Source organism: Dendronephthya gigantea, unplaced genomic scaffold (assembly GCF_004324835.1).
Source record: "Dendronephthya gigantea isolate DGI-Jeju-01 unplaced genomic scaffold, DenGig_1.0 000052F, whole genome shotgun sequence".
NCBI classification, from domain to species: Eukaryota; Metazoa; Cnidaria; class Anthozoa; order Malacalcyonacea; family Nephtheidae; genus Dendronephthya; species Dendronephthya gigantea.
This window is the reverse complement of record NW_021163062.1, coordinates 162,540-175,459: the sequence shown is the minus strand read 5'-3', so window position 1 is coordinate 175,459 and position 12,920 is coordinate 162,540. Positions and strand designations below refer to the sequence as shown.

The 12,920-nt window shown below is 37.7% G+C and overlaps 1 pseudogene; it reads right to left on the bottom strand.

The window, feature by feature from the left end:
• Positions 1 to 4,912: 4,912 nt before the first annotated feature.
• LOC114528968 lies at positions 4,913 to 11,907 on the bottom strand (annotated as a pseudogene).
• Positions 11,908 to 12,920: the final 1,013 nt, after the last annotated feature.

Below are 12,920 nucleotides of genomic sequence, written 5' to 3'. Positions count from 1 at the left end.
GTATTGTGAAAAATCTTCAAAACCGCGAGAACGTGGGGGGATAACAAGGCGTCTATCTTGTTAGCGCTGTTGATGACTACGTCTCTACAGGTATTTATACTTAAAAACAACCTATTTCTAAATGTTCTCCGCTATGGATCAACGCGTTTTGTTGAATTTGAATGCATGCTAACCTTTGTAATACAGACTGCCTTTGTAAAAATACAGATCTTCTAAATATTGGACTAGTTCAACCATCATACGTTTTCTATAACTCACACTGGCATTTCTTGTCACTTTAGAGCAAAAACTGGAGAAAAAGCGCAAGATTTGAAGGGAAATGGCAACGTGTAAGGTTAGTTCATGCGAGACCAGATTTTAGATATAATTCTCTATGACTATGGGCCTTGGGCATGCATGTAATCGGTTTGTCGATTTGTCTTCTTTGTAAATACAGGGTGTCCCAAAAAAAAGTCCCCGCTATTGAAATGAAGCTTTTGTTGGAATTTGAATGCATGATCAACGCAGTAGTGTGTAAATAGCATATTTATTAGGTTGAGGCATTCAAATAAAGCGTCTTGCTTTCAATTGGGTTTATCATAATATTAAGGCAATCAGATTCGAACAAAAGCTTGATTTCAATAGAGGGGACATTTTTTTGGGACACCCTGTAGATTATTTATGCGGGTGATGAGAACTTATAAATTGGTTTCGTTTGAGTTTGAAGATCAAAGCGAACACTTTGTATTCTGAATCGTGATATTGTCGTCTTTAAGTCTTTAGTAATTTAATTTCAGTGTTATGGGCCTACTTCTTCCAATTCGCGCGAGAATTTGGAACAAAAATTTATATTATATCAGAACAAGATACACGATGTTTTATATCGGTTTTAATTTCAGACAAGACTGTCTATAATTCTGTCAATATAGACTCTGTAAATCGGTTTCACAAATGTAAACCTCGTTAAAACAACTCGCCAAAACAGCGGGAATGTTGTAGGCGCAAGATTTATGGTTTTTGACAAATCCAATGCACAACGTGCCACATCTCGATATTTGCTTTGACTGTTCTTCGTCTGTACATCCGTACAACCCAGACCGCCAAAAGGGGGGGGGGGCAGGGGGGCGTTTATGCTCTAAGAAAAGTGATTAAAGGCGATCCTTAAGTGCACGCAAATGCGTCAGACGTTTTCTAATAAAAATTGCAGGTGCCACTTTCAAGGGCAAGGAAATTGATGATAGCAAGTTGGACTTCAATGGGGTGAGGGCATGGGGATTATTTCATTTTTGTCCATTGTTGTCCTTTTGTGCAATTTCTGAATGCTTTCGAGGTTTCAGTTGTGCTTTTGAAGTAGGAATCTTCGTGTATGCTCCAGTGACTTCGAAGTTCAGTCGCCTGTACCGGAGCATGCTTTGAATGATTGACTGTGATGTTGATTTTCTCCGGGTGTCAGTTGTGTGCATGTGGGGGGAGGCGCCGCCGTTCGTGTGTTCATCTTTTGGGAGGCCTGTGGGCTCGACTGATATTCGGGGAGAGTTCACAGCCGAGTGTCCGGGGCGCGTCCAAGCAACTGAGCTATGAAGTTCCTGGAGTGTTCATGAAGGCTCGTACTTCAAGAGCACATCTGGAACCTCGAAGGTATTCGGAAATTGAGCAGAATGTCTCACATGTTTGAATTTTTAGAGATGTCCTTTTGACTGGCATTTGTACTCGTTCCCAGACCTTTGCTATAGATGCGTACGGGTCATGGCTAAGACTCGCTGTAAAAGCAAGCTATATGCTCACGACCAGATTCTAGACGTGCTTTTTGTACTTCCTGAGTTTTGTACTTCCTCGTATTTTGGACCTGACTTTGCTATATGCTTACAGTCATGTTATGTCCTTATTTATCGACCTTGCTATATGCAGAGGGTCGGAATTTAACAACGCGTCATTTCTGAAGGGAACGCAAGCAAGGGGTTTACATTATAATGCTCAAGTCTGCATCGGTTTAAAGTGAACAAAACACGCAAGCATTCATGATTTCGCTTGCACCAAAAACAAACATTTAAGCTAATAATTTTTAGGATTAATTTGTTTCCTGACTATATGCAGGAATAACAGCGTCTTTAAGGAATTGAATATAATTTTCAATACGATATTTGGATTAGTTTTTTTGGACAAAATTATATACAAGCTAAATTATGCTTTTGCGTGCGAATTGTTATTGCCTTTATGATCCAATCTTAACATGAAGTATAAGCCATGATGGAGGATCAAAAGCAAATGAAGTCCTCCATTAAACAACATGTGAACAATCAGATCAAGATATTGGACAAAATGAAATCATCTTTGTTCTGATTAGAAGTTTCCAATCGCTTAAACTGAACATTCTAATTAACGCAACCACATGCATGCATTGATGATCTTCCTACGCCAGAGTGACCGTTGGTGTTGATTTAAATCGTACGCTGTAAGCTGTTCTAAAAATCTGGAGTTCAGAAGTGAAAATCGAATTGAGGTTCTGAAAACTAACTGAAGCCTGAAAACGACTGAATTCGAACTGAAACTGAGGTTCTGGAAACGACTGAACGGAAGTTCAGAAGGACGAACTGTGCAAGGTTTATTTAATCATTGACTTCGAATGTTCATCGGATTGTGTAAAGATGAGACAAATGACGGATTAATACGTCGAAGACGACGACGATGATTTCAAGGGACGACGTGACGACGACGACCGATCGACGACCACTGATATGTACAACGACCACTAATTAAGCTGCTGCATTGGATTAAAAATGAAGAGGATGACTAAAAACTTTCAGGTTCATACTATAGGTACTATAGGTACTGTAGTTCAATCTCGAATCCAGAACTTCCATATAAGCTTTGCATAAAATATCAAATAGATCATTAAGTCTGGGTTCGAGATCTCCTGGTCGTGCCCATGAAATTTCAAAATTTGCTGCATGATTTTTCACGTTAAAATCTGAGATGAAATAATGAAGTGAATAAACAATATTCACACTGAAAGTTCAGGTCTAATTGTTAGGTGCATGATTCCTCGGTCGCATGTGCGAGGTTTAAATTAGGGTGCATAATACCTCAACTAAGTTTGGCATAATACATTTTGATCTGAGAAAATTAGGACCATCAATAATGATGGCTGTTTTCACAACAAAAACGTGACAAAATTTAAAATTATAAATCCAGGCTTTCAATTTCGATCGCGCAATAAGAGTTGGCGGATTTTGATTCCAACTTGGTAATCGACGACGACTCTTCAAAATAAAAGCAGCACACGCAGTCTTTCCAACCACCAGGAGCGTCTGATGAAGACTAAGAACACATGCAGCTTCCAATGTTCATTGATTTTTTTCCCGAAAACTGCATGGTTTCTAATATCCAGTTTGCATGGCTATTCTTGATCCTCAGTTGGACGAGCGTTATCGCAGTGCACGCGTACGGTTAACGTTGTGCTCCAAGATATTTTTCACTTAGAATTCAGATCTAAACTGAAAGCTGTCTTATGGGGGTCCACGTTATAAGCGCCGGTTAACAGCGTTTTTCTATTTGAAAAATTGTTGTGGCGCTAAGTACCATGTTGTAATTATCTTTCGCGCTGAGGCACCTGTTCTGTATTCTTTTATATGGAACGGAGAGTCTTCAGCTGCACGCTGCGCACTTTCGGATGAAGATTTTTGCCTTTAAATCTTCGCCGGAGTAAGTGGAGTTCGCACGGTCTGAATTAGGAACAACTGACGGACGATTAAAACACAGCTTTAATTTCTGTTTCGGCCGACAACGACATTAATGCATGATCTGGGTTCATTCAGACCGTTAAAGCGTCGTCGATGAACCAACTTTAAAACGCAGCGCTCGCAATCGCGGCGAAAAATGCAATGAAATTGAAACCGATGCTGAAATACGTGATGTCAATACATGGTACTTAAATACTTCAACAAATCGTAATTCTGCGGGAACATAAGATTGTGTTAACGTTGGAATGAAAATGCGTTAAAGTATGCGACGCACTATCATGCAAAAAGAGCGACATTTTTAGGCTTAAAATGTTGTCTCTGAGAAGGTTGGATGCGAGTTTGACTAACGGACAATCGTATAGGGGCATGCAACCCAGTTTGTGGAGGATCACCAGGGTGCGATATAGGATGCACCATAGGTTAAGTTAGGTTTAGGGCATGATTGAGAATCCACATCTGGGTTTATCTGACACGACATTGCGCGCGCTAATTCCCATTTCAACCTTCAAATATGGCGTTTCAAATATTCGGCGGCGACATTTGTTTTTTAATGATCATATTGTTCTTTTTTTAGGTTATAAGTTGTAAATAGATGTATTTTGTAATAGGAGTAAATAGTTAGGTTGAGGGGCCCCATTAAGTTTCGGAACTTCGGCTGTTTCGGAAATAGGATTCGGAACTTCGGCATTTCGATTTCGGTGGAGGGTTTTTCTCCGGGTACTCCGGTTTCCCTCTTACCAAACTTACCAAAGGCCACATTTACCTCTCGAGAGATCTATGGTTAAAGATTGTATAGATAAGAAATTAAAATTTCGTTGCAAATACTCGAGAAATTAACTGGCCTCTGGGTTCAACTTCCAGAACACTGGTAAAAATCACTGCGAAAAAAAAGACAAAAGTAAATTATAGGTGCAACCAATTAGCAGACTTCCAAACGAAGGGGGGCATAAAACGTTCAGTGAAATTAAGGCACGAGACGAGGTGAAGATTAACTTCAATTGCCTCTTGAAGACCTGACTGCAAAACCGAGCAGTGCAATAACTTTGGAAGATAAAGATAAGACAAATGACAAATCAAGTGATAAAATATCAGTTTTCCCAAAGAAAAAGCTATTTGCCGACACTTAATGGTCTTCCTTCGATAGAAGAATGTTTTGTCTAAGAAAAACGACCACTTTAAAAAAAACACCACAATTGTAATAATAAAACAGTAAAAGATTAAATATTAAATACTTCAGTTAAAATAGGATAAAGTTGTACATTATGGTACATTGTCTAGAAATTGCACATTGCCACCAATCGGATATTGATCCAAGCATGCTGAATGATCTGGGTCTGGGCATTTTGCAGGAGCGTCGGGTGGATAGTACGACTTCTTCCGAAGATACTCCGAACTACTAAAATACTGAGCGAGAAATTTTCCTCGTGCCAACCTTCCCGGATTTCGCGGAACCGTAACCCAGTCCTTACCTATGCGAATTTTAGTAGGTAGTTGATTCTGTTGTGACATTTGACTGTCTTCGAGTGATTCACGACCATACATATTAACTTGCCAGTTTTTAGTTGATATAGTGAAACCTGTTGTTCCATATTTGGTCGACTGGAATGAAAAACCAGCGTTCTCGAACTTCGGGCGAATTTTTTCGAAGGCTTCGGAGTACTTTTTTTGGAAATAAATTACGGCATTTTTGCTCCAAGCATGCGTAGAACCAAAGTGCACGGCACCTAAAATACAGACAAAGGTTTTAATAGGGTTTTAATAGGCTAGCCAATAATTAAATACCATATTCCAATTTAAAGATTTCATTGGTTAAGAGTATTTCGATTTCAGCATTGAGATGGTCCAGTACACTAAAAATCACGATTTACCCTGTTTTAAAAACTTCAACAGTATAATCATAAATGTCCCCTAATCGATCCCGAATATTTATTCTTTAAAAATACATATAAGGAAGGCGAGAAATAAATGAAAATTATTATTTCGAGTTTTACCCTGAGCAAACAAAGGGGGCGATTGGCTTATTCAATTGTATTCCGTCCAGTCTAAGTGAGATCTTTTATATTTATTGCCTGCAAAATGTTTATAATACTGCAAAAGTTGTAGACTCTAAATAAAACGAATTCCTTCGTTCTGGTGTTAAAACCTGGTTAGTTATCGTGTTAGAAAAAATCGTCCATTCTCCATCATTTGGTGTGTCTGGTGAATGCACTTTCATGTAACCCTTAACTATGATGAATGCACTTTCATATAACCCTTTTTTTCTCAGAAATAGAACGCCTGTTCTGGTGTTAACTCCGGCGTGCCGTGCACGTGCCAGTCTTCAATATAAAGCATCGGAACATAAACAATCAACAGTTATTACTCATTTAGATCAGCCTCGTCCCCGGCGCGTGTTTTATTAATCGGTGTTTTATTAATATTAATCGCGTAGTAATGTTTGTCTCGCGGGAGGACACGCACGAAGCGACAGCGTGGGGGAGAACGCGCCTGGCAGAAAATGTTTCGAAAAGTGAAATTTGTGTCGAAAAGTGAAATTTCCATTGTTGATAATCTTTGATACCTTGAATAAGAACAGCATTACAGTATTAAATGGTTGAAGAACTTAACAAATCGTTTGAAAACGTGAATATTGAAGGTAAATTCTTATATTTTCTGTATTTTCTGCAATCGCGCATAATACATCTTCGGATTCTTTGAATGTTTCTTCCGCCATCTTGAATACATTTTCTGCCAGGCGCGTTCTCCCCCACGCTGTCGCTTCGTGCGTGTCCTCCCGCGAGACAAACATTACTACGCGATTAATATTAATAAAACACCGATTAATAAAACACGCGCCGGGGACGAGGCTGCATTTAGATCAAAAGGTTGTTCGATCGCGAAATTCAGAAGCACATCGTACATTAAAAAGTATTCTAGTTCAATTGTTCAAAAATGTAGCTAAATAAACCGCATGATACGTTCACTTTGTCTTACACTTTGCCTTTGGAATTCGCGCTTATGTATATTTATATTGAATCTTCAATCCTGTGCAAACTGCGACGTGTCAACACGCCCATCATCTTGTAAACGGCGAAATAGCAGCGATATTATTAAAATAGGACCAGAATCTACATGTATTAGATATATTTTATGACCCCAATTAAATCTAAACTTAATCGAACAGCATCAAAATTCTTTGATTTAACAGAAATAATAACTTTAAATTTTGTGAACAATGTCTTTGAGCAGAGTGATTTGCGAAGTGAGAATATCGTTATAACTTCTGTCTGTGGTCCAACATTTTACCTTTCTGATCTAATAGAAATTTTCTTAAAATTGCATCGTACAATTTCCTAAGAGAATTTTCTATATGACACCCTTCATTTGGTTTTTTGGGTGTGATTGAATTTAGTGAAAAGAAACTAAATTTAAACCTATCATGTATGGGATCAGGGGTGTTATATAAAAAAAAATAATCATCTTTTTACCTACTATATCCCCAGCAGCGTATTCACATCCTATTTTCTCGTCTTCGCAAGCTTGCATTATAAATTTTACCACTTCACCTAAAAAAGGAGAAAAAACTTTTCATAAGCTGTATTAACATTCGATAACTGAGGTGGTCTGATATTTCGGTCAGTAACCTCATCATAAAGTTGGCATGACATAATACAACCATATTACACTACATTTTTACCTCCCTCTACAAAAGTCCATGCGAAGAGAAGAAAGGATTTAATACCTGATCCTTTAATAACAACTTATAGGGATGACAAAAACACTTGAAGAAAATATAATATAAGATACCTAAATTCCAGAGGTCACATGGTGGTACTCCAATACCATTCTTCCATAAACACCCAATCTTATTGGTATAGTTCAGACCACGTCTACAGCCATACCATTTCACCGTGCCATCGCTGGTAATAATCTTCTTGATGCTATGCTTGTTAGCCAAGCCTACCAATGCTTCGTTGGGTATGAGTTGTGTGTCCATATTGAACATTACATCTGCACATACGACAGCGAGGTTCCGTTCTTTTTAAATCTCCAAAAGAGGTCATGAAATACTCCTTCTGAAAGACTGTATTTAAAATAAAGAACATTCTCGTTGGTCAAGAAACAAAAGTCATTGAAATACAACAGAGGCTGCAAAAAGCATGTTTAAAAGAGCAAAGTGTCCCTTTCCCAATTTTTCGTTTCGAAAGATATTGAAAAAGACATTCAAAAAACGAGAGCGGGCTTTGCCTCATCTTGTTCATCCCATGTTATTTAGAGACAAATATTTAATTGAATCCAATCTCAGGACCGTATCAAGAATCCAAATTGTGGGTTACATATGTCTTATGCCTGAAGGATTAAGTTATTGCTACGGTATGACCTAAACATGAATATCTGAATATACAACCCCCAAATTACGCGGTGTAGCTATTGCTCGGCTTGATTTAGCTTGGACTGTCATTGTATGATGGTAAGGAAATTTTCAGGACAACACGTTTTCATCTCAAGTTTTGCGCTGAGAGCACTCGGGCAAAAAATATGAGTCGCAGTGTACTAATACCTTGTATCAAACTTCAGTGATCGCAACCATTCTGTTTTGGCTGCAAATGGTCCTGGGAGGTAATCGCATACCACACATTCATTAAAGGACCTATGATATCCTGCAGTGTACTTAGCCGTCCAGTAGTTGAAGGATAACTGTCGACATCCAAGTTCCCAATGTCCCGTTAAATTCCGATAACTTCCTCCTGCCACTGATATGTCATCACGATAGCTTAAAACTCGCAGCAATCGATACAAATCAATATCATCATCAAAGTGGGTTAGATAAGGTGCTATTAATACATATGGTGTTGCCACTTGCTCAAGTAATTTTGCCCACATGCTTCCTTTATTTCCTTTGATCACATCATTTTTGAACTGTATTTTTAGGCCGGATATTTTTTTTATAGTTTCCTTATCCAACTCTTTCTCAGTTGCTAAAATAACCTGCACTTCAGGGTAGTCATTGGAGATTGTTGTCATCATGCTAAGGTAACTCATAGCAGGTTTAGGATGTTCACGTGGGACGTACATTAGTAGGGTTACCAGTTGATTGATAGGGACAAAGGTGTCACATTTGACGCGAGCATAGCCTAAACGATAATATGGTTTACCATAACCCAAATCTTTTCCAGCGAACTTTTCAGGGCAAACCACTTGGCTTTTTGCGTTAGTAACTGGTCCTTGTGGTGGCGGACTGGGTCTACTGATCGTATCCTGACCAATAAAATTTAATAGACCATTCACTTCATTAAATTGAAAACCTAATAAATATGAGTTAAGTTCTGTAGCATCAAAGTCTTTTTGCACATCCAGAATGTTCTTGGCAACGCTTCGCAACGTATTTCCCAATGCAACATCGAATGAAACGCAAGTTGTGTTTGGTTCCACAAAATGAGGGCGCGGGGTGTTTACTGTAAAATGGAAGCTTGCAAAACTTGTTTTATAGTAGGTATACCATTCTCTGATTAGAACCAGAAACACTGCTACTATCGTGGCCATGCCAATATTTCGAGTTGATACCCTCATTTCAAACCAACCCTTAAATTATAAAATAAAAATAAAAATTATTAATACCTATCGCTGCTGCGATGTTTGCGCGCGGCGCGATAGTCACTGCATGACCTACAATCCTGGTCAAAACATTGACGACGCTCAGTGTTAACTGACACTACAGTCAGTAGTCACGGAATATATTTCAAAATTCCCCCCTTTCCCCCACAAATCAATGTTGGGTGATGTGTCAAAACCATTGAACTGTAAACAAACTGGAACGATAACTCAGAGGGGGAAAAGTCAGTGCGTTTTACTTTTTCTTATAGTTTTGAGCTGAAATACTTGACGCCAAATGTTGGACCGTATATGAAATTAAAGCTATTAAAAAGTTATATTTCGTGCAGAAATTTCGTGACTTTAGCTCAAAGGGAAATATCTAAAAAATATTTGAAAATTTCCCGGTTTTTTGCCGGTTGGTAATTGTTTTTTTATATATTTCCTTTGTAATTCAAGTCTTGAAATTTCTACATCGAATATAACTTTTCAATAGCTTTAATTTGACACACAGCCCAACGTCTGGTGTCAAGTATTTCGTCTCAAAACTCAGAAAAACTATTTTGGCTTCAAGCTGAATAGGGATGTTTGTCAGGAGTTATTGTTCCAGTTGTATATAAGTTCACTGGTCAAAACTTATTCAAGTATTTAGCCGATGGACTCGACATTGATTAGGGGGGCGAGGGGGGAAATTGAGACAGAAATGATGATGTTTTGCATAAAAAAACTACAAATCATTTTGAGTGTAGTCAATGGTTTTGGCCAGGATGTAGCTCACGTGCAGGAATAGTCGATACCTATTAAGGTACATAATAGTCAGTACTACTAATAAGAACTCTACTTGAAAATAGATAAATTTACTATGAAAACGACTCGTCCTCTTGAACCATAATTTTAGGGGCTGGATATATTGAAACTCGCTTTCGGCGGGAAGCCGCCTTTGTTTATATTTCTTCTTACAGTCTGGCGTTGGCAATTTATATAATTATATAGGCTCATTCAGACAGGACGCGATTTGGCAACGCGGCGAGACTCTTAAAGTTTTTCACTTTCCACTAGGAAATAGATTTTAACTTTCAATCATGTTCTTGTAGATTATACTTAACGGTAACACATTTATACTGCTCTGGTGTCCATAGATTAAAAATTTTACCAATACCGCAAGGTGTTGATTTGGCACCTCGAATTAATTTAACAGACCGAGTGTAAATCCAGGCAAACTGTAAAATCTATCACGGCAAATCTATCCTTTCGACGATTTTTCTTGACTCTCTACATTTTTTATTTATCCTTGACCCTCGACATTTTACTTTCGACCCTTGAGTCAAACTCGCAGATAAATTGTGTTGAATGTTTCAGGCCCTGTTTACCCAATACAGGATTCGCATACATTGTTATAAAAATTAGCCATAAAAAATTACTCAGTATCAAAGCTAGTTTTATACCCCCGAAAGTATAATACTATGATTCAGTTTTAACATTATCTGTCAAATGGAAAAGTTCTGGAGACAAAGATAACTTAAAACGACTTAAACTGTTGTCGCGACATTTGATTAATCTAATTCTTAGAACCAAAGATATATAATTAAGTGACCTTGATCGCGGACGTTTGAATATGGTAATTTTGTTGGTATAAAGACAAAAGTTATAGCTATTTTTGGTAATATGCTATGTTCAGTGAGCTGCACGATATCTAAGAAAATCCAACAATTCGCACATTTTTGCCTTGATCGACTTCGTGTTAGTATCTTAACTGTATATTATATACCCATGATAGCTGTTTGTTTTCGAGGAACTCTGTGCAGTCAATAAGTCAATGCTTGTCTGTTTCCATAAAGAAATTTTATTTATCAGCTTTGAATCGACTGGGCATTGTAATGTGAATTAGTTAGTTTGTCCTAGAAAGAGCTAGGAGTGAAGGAATGAGAAATTTAGGGTTATCATATAGCCATAGGAAAAACAAGAAAGGGAATCGAAGCAGTTATAATCGAAGTATTTAGTAGGTATAACTGAAAATAGAGGTTCTTTGTTACTTTGATAGAAGCACTTATACCGTTTATTTATATTAATTAATTAATATACATATATGATATATAGCCGTTCATCGTTTGTATCTCTTTACTGTAATCCGTCGAGTGAATGCATGGCGTCGAAATAAAGTGGTTTATTCTGATTGCTTACTTTTATGAAATGACAAGTGACGTTGGCAAGTCCTGTTAAAATCCGAACCGAGACTGTTGAGAGATGGTTTGAACACAATTGCAATTATGGAGCATTCCAAACAACTCTTCATAAATAATTTCGCAAATAGGTAACTGCCATACAATGCAGTTGTTAAATAGACAGTATTAGCGTTGCGAAAAATTTGGACTCAAATAAATTCGTTTAGTAGTTTTATTATTCACACTACAGAAGTAAACAAAGATGTCTCGCCACTTGTCTATAGCATTCTTATTGGCAACTTAAATACTTGTTTTCGTGACATATATAGCTATATAGTCTATACCACAAGAATATAAGGATAAATGATGTAGACTCACCACCGCAGTCCGTTTGCTTTGGCCCCCAAACGTGTATAAATGATAAAAAACAGAGGAATAGATGAATATGAATGATGTTTCACTATCATGCTGTTCAGTACAAAATCCCTTTTCTTAGGTATAATACAATTTACAATTTTAGGCATTGTTTTCCTCCATTTTGTTATGCAAAGTGGACACGCATACCTTGCTAGCTTGCTGGAGTGTAACAAAATGCTCAATGGAACTAACCAAGAGCATTATAAATTGTGAAAAACGACTCGACAATTTGCAGTTGGCATCTTTATTACACTCAGTGGCGTAGCCAGCGGCCAGCCTGACGATTTTGTCCTGCTATGTAAATCTCATGTTATTATATAATTATTCATGTCTTTAGAAATTTATTGTTTTCACAGTCAACACCAAAATATTAGCATAGCCGGACAAATCGTCTGACTGGCTACGCTACTGATTACACTTGGCTACATAATAGTTTCTTACCACTGATGTGGCACTCGTCAGATAAATCAGCCTACTCTTTATCTTGACATGCTACAGCTGTAATACGCTGAACACTCAAAATTATAGGCTCCTAAACTTATATAGCGTGTCACATGAAGATGTAAATTCATAATTCATTGTGTTTATATATATACGTGGACTATAGCCTTTTGTGGTTAAAACAAATCGAAATACCTCTCCCATAAGCATAAGTTTAATTTCAAGCTGGATCGTATGCATTGTCTTGCCTTATTCAATGGATGTATAAAGTATACTTCACTAATCACTAAAACATTGCAACCACACGCTGAATTACGTTTACAAATTACAAAAGGTATCGTTTGAAATCTATTAAAAGTTTATGTGTAAGGCGGCGTACGACGAAAGGGACCAATTCAGCAATTGATGATGTTTCTTGGTATGATGTTGATGATGATATACTATAGTTATTATGCATTTCACGCTTTTTGATTCTTTCGAGATCGTTTAAGAGGTACACGAGATCTCACTAGTATCACTTGAATGAAAACTCTAGGGCAGTTCTGTCAATGGACTGCCTTACGAAGTGCTGCAATGTATAAACAAGAACGAAGACGACAAGTCAGAGAGA